Source organism: Schistocerca nitens, chromosome 9 (genome assembly GCF_023898315.1).
Source record: "Schistocerca nitens isolate TAMUIC-IGC-003100 chromosome 9, iqSchNite1.1, whole genome shotgun sequence".
NCBI lineage: Eukaryota > Metazoa > Arthropoda > Insecta > Orthoptera > Acrididae > Schistocerca > Schistocerca nitens.
Genome location: NC_064622.1, coordinates 418,003,756 through 418,012,886, shown reverse-complemented (window position 1 = coordinate 418,012,886; position 9,131 = coordinate 418,003,756). Strand labels below are relative to the sequence as shown.

Sequence of the window (9,131 nt, the reverse complement as noted above, 5' to 3'; positions counted from 1 at the left end):
TGGTACGTCCAACGAACTTATATGTTAGAACAGTGTGAGGAAATCTGGCGTTAATGGACTATGACAGTAGACAACCGAAGCGAGTGCATTTGTTAACAGCACAACGTCACAAGCAGCGCCTCTCTTAGGCGCCGGACCATATCGATCGATGTACCCAAGACGACTGGAAAACCATGGCCTGGTCAGATGTGATTTTTGTTGGTAAGAGCTCATGGTAAGATTCGAGAATGGTGCAGGCACCATGAAGTCATGAAACCAAGTTCTCAACAAGGCTCTATGCAAGCTGGTGGCGGGCTGGCCATGGTGGCCGAGTGGTTCTAGGCGCTACAGTGTGTAACCGCGCGACCGCTACGGTCACAGGTTCGAATCCTTCTTCGGGAATGGATGTGTGTGATGTCCTTAGGTTAGTTAGGTTTAAGTAGTTCTAGGTTCTAGGGGACTGATGACCTCAGAAGTTAAGTCCCAAAGTGCTCAGAGCCATTTGAACCATTTTTGAAGCTGGTGGCGGCTCCATAATGGTGCGGGCTGTATTTACATGCTTCAACTGAACCGATCATTGATTGGAAATTGTTATGTTTGGCCACTTGGAGACCATCTTCACCCATTCATGAACTTCATGCTCCCAAACAACGATGCGCCATGCTACCAAGCGACAGCTGTTCGCGACTGCTCGGAAGAACATTCTGGACAGTTCGAGTGAATAGTTTGGCCACCAAAATGCCCTGACATGAAACCCATCTAACATTTATGTTACACTGGCAACACTTTCGCATTTTGGACGGCTATAGAGACAGTATGGTTTGCTGTATCTACACGGTACGTCCAACGACTTGTTGAGTTCATGCCACGTCGATCTGCTAAACAACGCTGAGCAAAAGGAGGACCGAGACGGTATTAGGAGGTACCCCATGACTTTCACTTCATTGTAGAGAATGAGTAACCTCCTTTTTTTTAGTGCCATCCCTAATACTTGTCAAATGCTGCAAAACAAAGGCAGCGAGTTTATGGCTTCCGTGACAAATCTATAAACGTCAATTCGAAAAAGAATAAAGTATCACAGTTACCGATGTGGAGAATCTCTGTAGCTGCTAAACTCACTCAATGGATCATTACTTTACATCAGCGATAAAATTTTGATTTTTGGGATTTCGGCGCGAACACTCCATTTCATAATAATTTAAGTTTTCATCTGATCCAACTAAAAGAAACCAGTTCCACTAGAAACTCTAAACGGATCTCAACCTTCCACGTGGAATACTATGTCATGTGAGATGTCTGTTTACGATTTGAACTAAATTTGTAATTTTTTTTTATGCAGTTTTAAGCTCAACGTCGGTGTATGTTGTGGACTATCGCATCTTTGTGAGAGAGTGGCATTTCCAACAAGACGAACATTGCAACGCGTTTTTATTCAAAGGATGCCTATGACCGATAAATTCCAGGAAGACAGTGGTTGAACACAACAGCCACTGCATTGCTATTATTATTTACAAGACCAGTTTCGAACTTTCGAATCTCATTCTGAAATATTAAGTATAACACAAACATATTAATCGTTCATGCGTATAAACGTTTCCTTTAAATTGGAGGAAGCGAGTTACAAACCTCCGTGCAGTCACTTCGCCTTAGGATTCTGTGTAGTTTTCCTCTAAAGACTGAGGCGGCTGTCACAACGAATGTTTCTAAAAGGCGGGAGGTGACTACCTTCATAATCCGTGTCGTATTCATGTTTATGCTCCTCTCGGACTTCATCATCCATACGGTATTCGATTCCAATGATCCCACCATACCGACGTAAAGAAGGCTTGTTTCTTCATTTACAACTGAAGAAACGCTTGGATGGTGGAGTTCGTAGAACATCATGCGCAAAGTGCTTCCCATCACGCAGTTTAAGTAGCTTAGTTGGTTCATGCAAACAACTTGCTGACAACAATAATATACATAAGAACGGAACAGGAAACTATAGATCTGTTACATGACGATCAGTTAGGATTTAGAAATAGTAAAGACACCAGACGTTTAATAATGGAAGTAACACTTAAGAAAAATCAAAGATATGTTCACTGGATTTGTTGACCTAGAAAAACGTTGCACAATGTGAAATGGTGCAAGGTGTTTGAAATTTACAGATAATAGGTGTAAGCTATAGGGGAAAAATGATGATACCTATTAGAATTAAGGGGGGCAGGTGATAAGAATGGAAAACTAATAATGAAATGCTCGCATTAGAAAGGATATTGGACAGGGATAAAGTCTGTTGCCACTGTTGTTCAATCGTTATATCGAAGAGGCAATGAGGGAAATAAAATATCAGGGAGATTACATTGAAAGTGAATGCGAAGTACAAGATCTGTTGAATGAAATGAACAATCTGATGGGTAGAGAATATGAATTGAGAGTGAACCATATAATGTCGAAAGTAGTCAGAAGTAGGAGAAATGAGATTAACGAGAAGATTAATGTCAAAATTGAGGACCACTAAGTAGACGAAGTGAAAGAGTTCCTTTGAAGAAACATAACAAATGACGGAGTAAGCAAGAGGGGACATAAAAAGCAGAATAGCACTTGCAAAGAGGTATTCCTCGCCAAAATAATTCTGTTAGTATCAAACACGGAGCTTGATTAGAGGAAGAAAATAGTGGGAATGTACATTTATTTGGAGCATAGGACTGATTGTAAGTGAATCATGGACAGTGGAAACTCGGAAAAAGGAAAGAATCGTTTTAGATGTGAGGTTATAGAAGGATATTGAAAATTTATTGGACCGATAAGGAATGAGAAGTCTCTCATCAAAGTCGGAGAGGACAGGAACACTTGGAACACGTTGACAAGAAAAAAGGACAAGATGATCGGATCTTTGTTACCTTTGTTCAGATATTAAGTATTAACTACAGTGGTACTTGACAGAACTATGGAAGGTAAGATCTGTAAGGGAATACAGAGATTCGAACTGAAATTCACTCAACACCATCGATGTCGTAGTGTGCAGTGGAACTCGGAGAGTAACAGGCTGGCGCAGCAGGATAATTCATAGCGGGCCTCATCAGCTCAATCAGAATACCGACAATCCCCTCCCCCTCCCCCAACTAATTGCATCTCCGTATCCATTGTGGTCTCGTAGATAAGTGATTAGATATCCCAATAGGAAATAATCGAGGGGATTCAGGTGGGGAGACCTTGCAGGTTATGGAATAGGACATCCCCTTCCAATCCAGCTACCAGGATATAAGGCACTGAGGTGGTTGGGAACACCCACACTGAAGGGAGGCAGTGCACCACCATACTGTATCCACATGCTCTCCCGAATAGCCAAGGGAACAATGTAAATGCGATATGACAGAGCCACGATACTGACAAGCAAAGTAAAGAAAACCTGCATGACTTCCCAGCAATCAGGCTTGTCCTTCCTGCTTCCTTGCAGGAAATAAAAGATGTCCATGTAAATAAACAGCACAATACGTCTAAAATTGTACGCATGTTAGTTGTAGATATGCTGGAAAACATTAATGTTAGACAAAGCGGCAAACAAGTTTAATTCCGTATCTCCTTATGCTGGCTTCTCCGACCCCAGATTCCGTACCTTAAATTGCTCAGTGGAGCATTCTCTATCTCCTGCTACATTTCAGTACGCTCTTATGGAAACACCCTGTACGTGACACACAAATGAGACAAAATGTCCCGTGGCTTTCAGCCGCTCACTTTATTGTGCTACAAAGTGGGAAAAATATATAGGAGTGACACCTGATAGATATACTACTTTCAAGAAGCACTGCATAAACTGCAAGTCAACAGTTTTCCACCAGGAACGATCTTCTACGGAAACTAGCCGGATCACAATGGAGTGGTCAACCTGAAACTCTATAAACCACTCCAATGGCACTACAGTGTTCTGCGGCATAGTATGCAGGTCCTGCTTGGTATAATTCAACAGATGCCAAGCAGATGGATGTAGATTACAGTGACACATGCAGAATTATAACATGTTGCTTGAAATCCACTCCAGTCGAATAGCTTTATCACTCGTAAAAACAGCGCCTCGTCCTGTTCGAAAACAAATAGCAGCAAATGAGAGTGAAAAGAAGTGGAGCAGAAGAAATTGCGTCCTGTGTATGAGCACGATCGCACCCGCAACGACTTACGTGAAGGAGGAGTTGCGGTACAACATCGATGGCACTTAGAACACCTGCTGAAAAAGTTAGGTTGGAACTAAGGAGAGCTACCTTCGCCTTAGCTGGAAAAGAATTTCAGAATTTGTACCTCCTGCCTGTGCTGGGAAATGGACGTCTAGGAAGTCCCTGAACGGACTGTGGTCAGAAATTGGAAGATCAAAGATGATATTCAGTGTGACTGTGGAGAAAACCACACTGTTCTTCAAAGCTTCAATGACGAATGTGTCCTGCCTCCTACACAGGGGATCAACATCAAAGAACGGAAAAAGCACTGGAAGTGGCCAGGTTTTAGTCATAACCGGGTGCAATATGTGCAATATGTATGTTCCTGATACGAGAAAAAATAAATACGAGGTGTGGCTAGAAAAAAACCGGACTAGTACTGTTGAAACAATAAAACGAATGCAATAAGGCTGAAAGTCGCGTGGCCTGTCACGTGACTCTCGCTCCGCCTACTGCTCGAGTTTCATCTGCCTCCTGCACTCAGTCTGCCCGTGGCGTCTGTTTTAAGTAGTTGACGTTTTGTCTGTGCGTCGGAAAATGTTGAGTGTACAGAAAGAACAGCGTGTTAACATCAAATTTTGTTTCAAACTAGGAAAATCTGCAAGTGAAACGTTTGTAATGTTACAACAAGTGTACGGCGATGATTGTTTATCGCGAACACAAGTGTTTGAGTGGTTTAAATGATTTAAAGATGGCCGCGAAGACACCAGTGATGACACTCGCACTGGCAGACCATTGTTAGCAAAAACTGATGCAAACATTGAAAAAATCGGTAAACTTGTTCGACGAGATCGCCGTTTAACAATCAGAGCAGTGTCTGAGTTAACAGGAGTTGACAAGGAAAGTGTTAGGCAGATTCTTCATGAAAGTTTCAACATGAACAAAGTGTGTTTAAAAATGGTTCCAAAGTGTCTCACAATTGAACAGAAGGAACGCCGAAGAATGATTTGTTCTGACATCCTGGAAAACATTGAAAGTGATCCCACCTTCTTACAAAATGTTATTACTTGCGATGAATCGTGGTTGTTTACTTACGATCCCGAAACTAAACGCCAATCGATGCATTGGAAAACTCCTGGTTCTCCACGACAAAAAAAAGCACGAATGTCAAAATCGAAATTCAAGGCAATGATGATTGTTTTTTTTGACATCAAAGGGATTGTGCACGTTGATTGGGTACCAGAGGGACAAACAGTGAATCAGCATTACTACATTAGCGTCCTGGCTACCCTACGTGAGCGAGTACGGAGAAAACGGTTTGTGGAGAAAAAAGTCATGGATCCTTCACCAAGACAATGCCCCAGCTCACAGTGCGTGGTCAGTGAAGACGTTTTTGGCAAAACACAACATTCCCATCTTAGATCATCCACCCTACTCACCTGATTTGGCCCCCTGTGACTTTTTTCTTTTCCCTAAAGTCAAGTCAGCTTTGAAAGGAACTAGATTTGAGACTGTTGAAGCAGTAAAAGAAAAAGCGACGGAAGTAATGTATGGACTTACCGAAAATGATCTGCAGCATTGCTATGAACAGTGGAAAATTCGTATGGAGCGGTGTAGAGACCGAGGAGGAGAGTACATTGAAGAAGATAACATGAAATTGTAAATAATTGTAAGTAAATGTTTTTTCCAGCATCAGTCCGGTTTTTTTCTAGCCGTATCTCGTAACTAAAGCGGGCACATTTATTGGGTACATAAACTACAAATAAAAATTAAGCGAATATGTAAAAAAACAATCTTGTGTCAGATTATACATTGAAAACAGTTTAGCACTGCCGTTCGTCGAGAAAATTTGTTTGTTTCCTATCAACACGTACTCGGGATGTTTCGATCATGCCACTATAGTAGGCCTGCTTCGTCGACGGAGGAAAAATTTGCGGCTTCGTGTTGTGCCGCCGGCCGTTCCACAGTTAACGTCCCACGACCTCCGCGCTGCTCGTGATGTATGGCCTTACTGACCTCTGTCATGCCTTTCAGCCGAAGAACATTCGCACCTGGTCGTTTACGTAGAATAAATCTGCACTTGTTTCCTTGACATGAGTGGGCAGCAGGGCCGGTTCGCTGGTTGCTAGCTGGCGGGTAGCTCCAGAAGATCGGTCACTCCTCTCTCAGCGGATAGCATGTGGACTCATATGATAGCACAGATCTATCCGGCATGTTCGGACAGTTTTTTGTTACTTCCATGAGCTTCATAGTTAAATCAAAGCGTAGGAATATTTCCCCTATTTTGCACCAAATTTAATTGCAGTCAGAGGCGAAGTAATTTCGTTCTGTAGTTCGTTACCGAAAGTTTATGTTATAAGAAGTCAATGCTCTTTTGCTAACGAATTCCTAACAGAGAAACTGGAAAGGATCTGGGTAAAGCTACGACTGTGGTGGAAAAACGTCCTGAACCATAGAACACTAAAGCAGTGGAAAATAATCGTTAGGTTCACTACTCAACATTTTGTACAAATGAAGTCATTGTTTATATGTTATGCATTAATTATTACCATTATTATATCTCGAATAATATCTATCTATCTATATCCGGATCCCGCTCCAGCTACTGCCGGGTCTGGGTGCTGACGAGTCCTCTTCATTTGTCTCGGTCCTCCCACCACTTTTCTTCCTCCACTTGCTACCACGTCATATCTCTCCTTTCCACAGTTATTCTCACTCCCACTTTCCACCGTGTTCTTGGGTGCCGTCTAGGTTTTTTCCATCCATCTTTAGTTCTCCCATAATTTTGGGGAGTCTCTGCCCATGCATTCTCTCAACATGCCCAGACCATCTTAATCTCTTTTCTTCAATTTCTTCTCTGATACTTTCTTCTTTAAGGTCTTTTCTAATCTCTACATTCCTTACTCTGTCCATTCCTGTTTTTCCATTAACTGCTCTGAGAAATGGCATTTCCCCTGCTTGCAGTCTGCTCCAGTCCCTTTCTGTCATTGTCCATGTATCTCCACCATAGGGAAGTAATAATTCTTATACATAAAGAGTTTTGCTTTTTCTGAAACTTCTTTATTCCAAATCAGGTGTTTTATTGTTTGGTAGAAATTGCCTCCCTTCTGTAACCTCCTATTAATTTCGTTGGCTATTCTTCCATCCCTAGATATTTCACTTCCTAAATAAGTGAAACTTTCTACCACTTTGAGGGTAATATTTCCGTTGATCCCATTCTCTCATCCAAATACCATTATTTCACTCCTATCTTTATTTATTTTTATCCATACCTTTGGATTATTTCCTTCCACGCATCAAGTTGTAACTGTACATCTACCTCTTCATCACCCCATATTACCATACCATCTGCAAAAATCATCTTCTTGTCCTTTTCTTTTACTATCTTTCCAACTGCCCTAATCATTACCTCCATCACAACATTGAAAAGTACAGTATATAGAATACTTCCTTGCTTAAGACCCTGTCTTTTTTCGAAGTATTCAGAGTTCTCCAATGGTGATCTAATTCTACAATTATGTCCTCTGTACATTGTCTTCATGGTATGTCTTTATGATGTATATTATATATTACATATGATATGTTATATATTAAATTAAGTACAAAATATCCTGGTTTATACCCTACTGAAATCGTAAATTCGACAAGGCTTTAATAATCTAGGGTTAAATAGAGGAAGAATCAGCATTGGAAATAGCACTGGGATAGAGAAAGTGGAAGTAAGAACATTTTGTTTTGGAGAGAGCAGTTCATCAAATTGTTAACACCGTGTATTCCGTTGACAGATCTGTGAAACGCAGAGTATTAAAATATGTGTAGAATATTTTGGGAGGTGGTAGAACCAAAACCAGAAACAAGTCAAGTAAACATCTTTTCGGAAAAGCATACTAACTAAGGGCTGAAAAGTTGTCGATTGGAGGGGCTAAAAGACATCTGCTTGCGAATATGAGAGCAGTCGTTGGCTTGGTATTACATCAGCGGGGTCTTAAGAATATTTTAAATTCTTTCTGTCGACTTGCACTCTAGTCTGAGCATCAGGTAGTCGGCTGTTGCATTTAAGTAGTGCTCTAGTTTCTGTCCTGTTAATGCCATTCTACAGTAAGTTATTAGCAACTCTTGGGATTGTAGCCGGACGACTTTTTTCCGCGACATTTCGGCTGGCAACCATTCATCCACCTTAACGTGAGTGTTTTGCCCTGGAGATTGTCAGTTGAAATTGCTAACATTGTACTATGAAGTTGCGGAAGATTAATAACTCACAGCTCTGTTCCACCAAGGTTATATGGCTTTCCAAAGATTCACAAAGCAGTTCTTCCATTAAGTTCAGTTGTAAACAATATTAGTGCTGCGACGTATGACTTAGCTAAACATCTTGCATCTTGAATGAAATTTTCACTCTACAGCGGAGTGTGCGCTGATATGAAACTTCCCGGCAGATTAAAACTGTGTGCCGGACCGAGACTCGAACTCGGGACCTTTGCCTTACGCGGGCAAGTGCTCTACCAACTGAGCTACCCAAGCACGACTCACGCCCCGTCCTCACAACAGGAGACGAGGTACTGGCAGAAGTAAATCTGTGAGGACGGGGCGTAAGTCGTGCTTGGGTAGCTCAGTTGGTAGAGCACTTGCCCGCGTAAGGCAAAGGTCCCGAGTTCGAGTCTCGGTCCGGCACACAGTTTTAATCTGCCAGGACGTTTCTTGTATCTTTACTGAGACTGTATGTCGGGAAGTTCTCACATCATCTTCGCAACTCCGGTGACCTTATTAATAGCCTCAACTCACTTCGACTCAATGAGTTCGACTTATTAGTGAGCTTCGATCTCATCTTGCTCTTTACTAGGGTGCCTCTCATGGGTTCAGTGTTACTCTTTTCCAGTAAGTTCAAAGGCGACATAACAGCTCTATTTTATCATGTCCTTTCCTCAATCTTCTTTTTATTCAACAATATTCTGAACAAACTGACCGTGTTGCCATGAGTTGCCCAAAAGTCTTCTGGTGATATGAATATTATATTTCCGC

General features: G+C 41.7%; 2 non-coding genes across 2 annotated transcripts; one reads left to right on the top strand and one right to left on the bottom strand.

Annotated features, from left to right (window-relative positions):
* Window positions 1–8,559: 8,559 nt before the first annotated feature.
* Window positions 8,560–8,634, bottom strand: Trnat-cgu (transfer RNA threonine (anticodon CGU)). Its single transcript has one exon. It is a non-coding gene; the product is annotated as a tRNA-Thr (tRNA).
* Window positions 8,635–8,709: 75 nt separating this feature from the next.
* On the top strand, window positions 8,710–8,784 carry Trnat-cgu (transfer RNA threonine (anticodon CGU)). Its single transcript has one exon. It is a non-coding gene; the product is annotated as a tRNA-Thr (tRNA).
* Window positions 8,785–9,131: the final 347 nt, after the last annotated feature.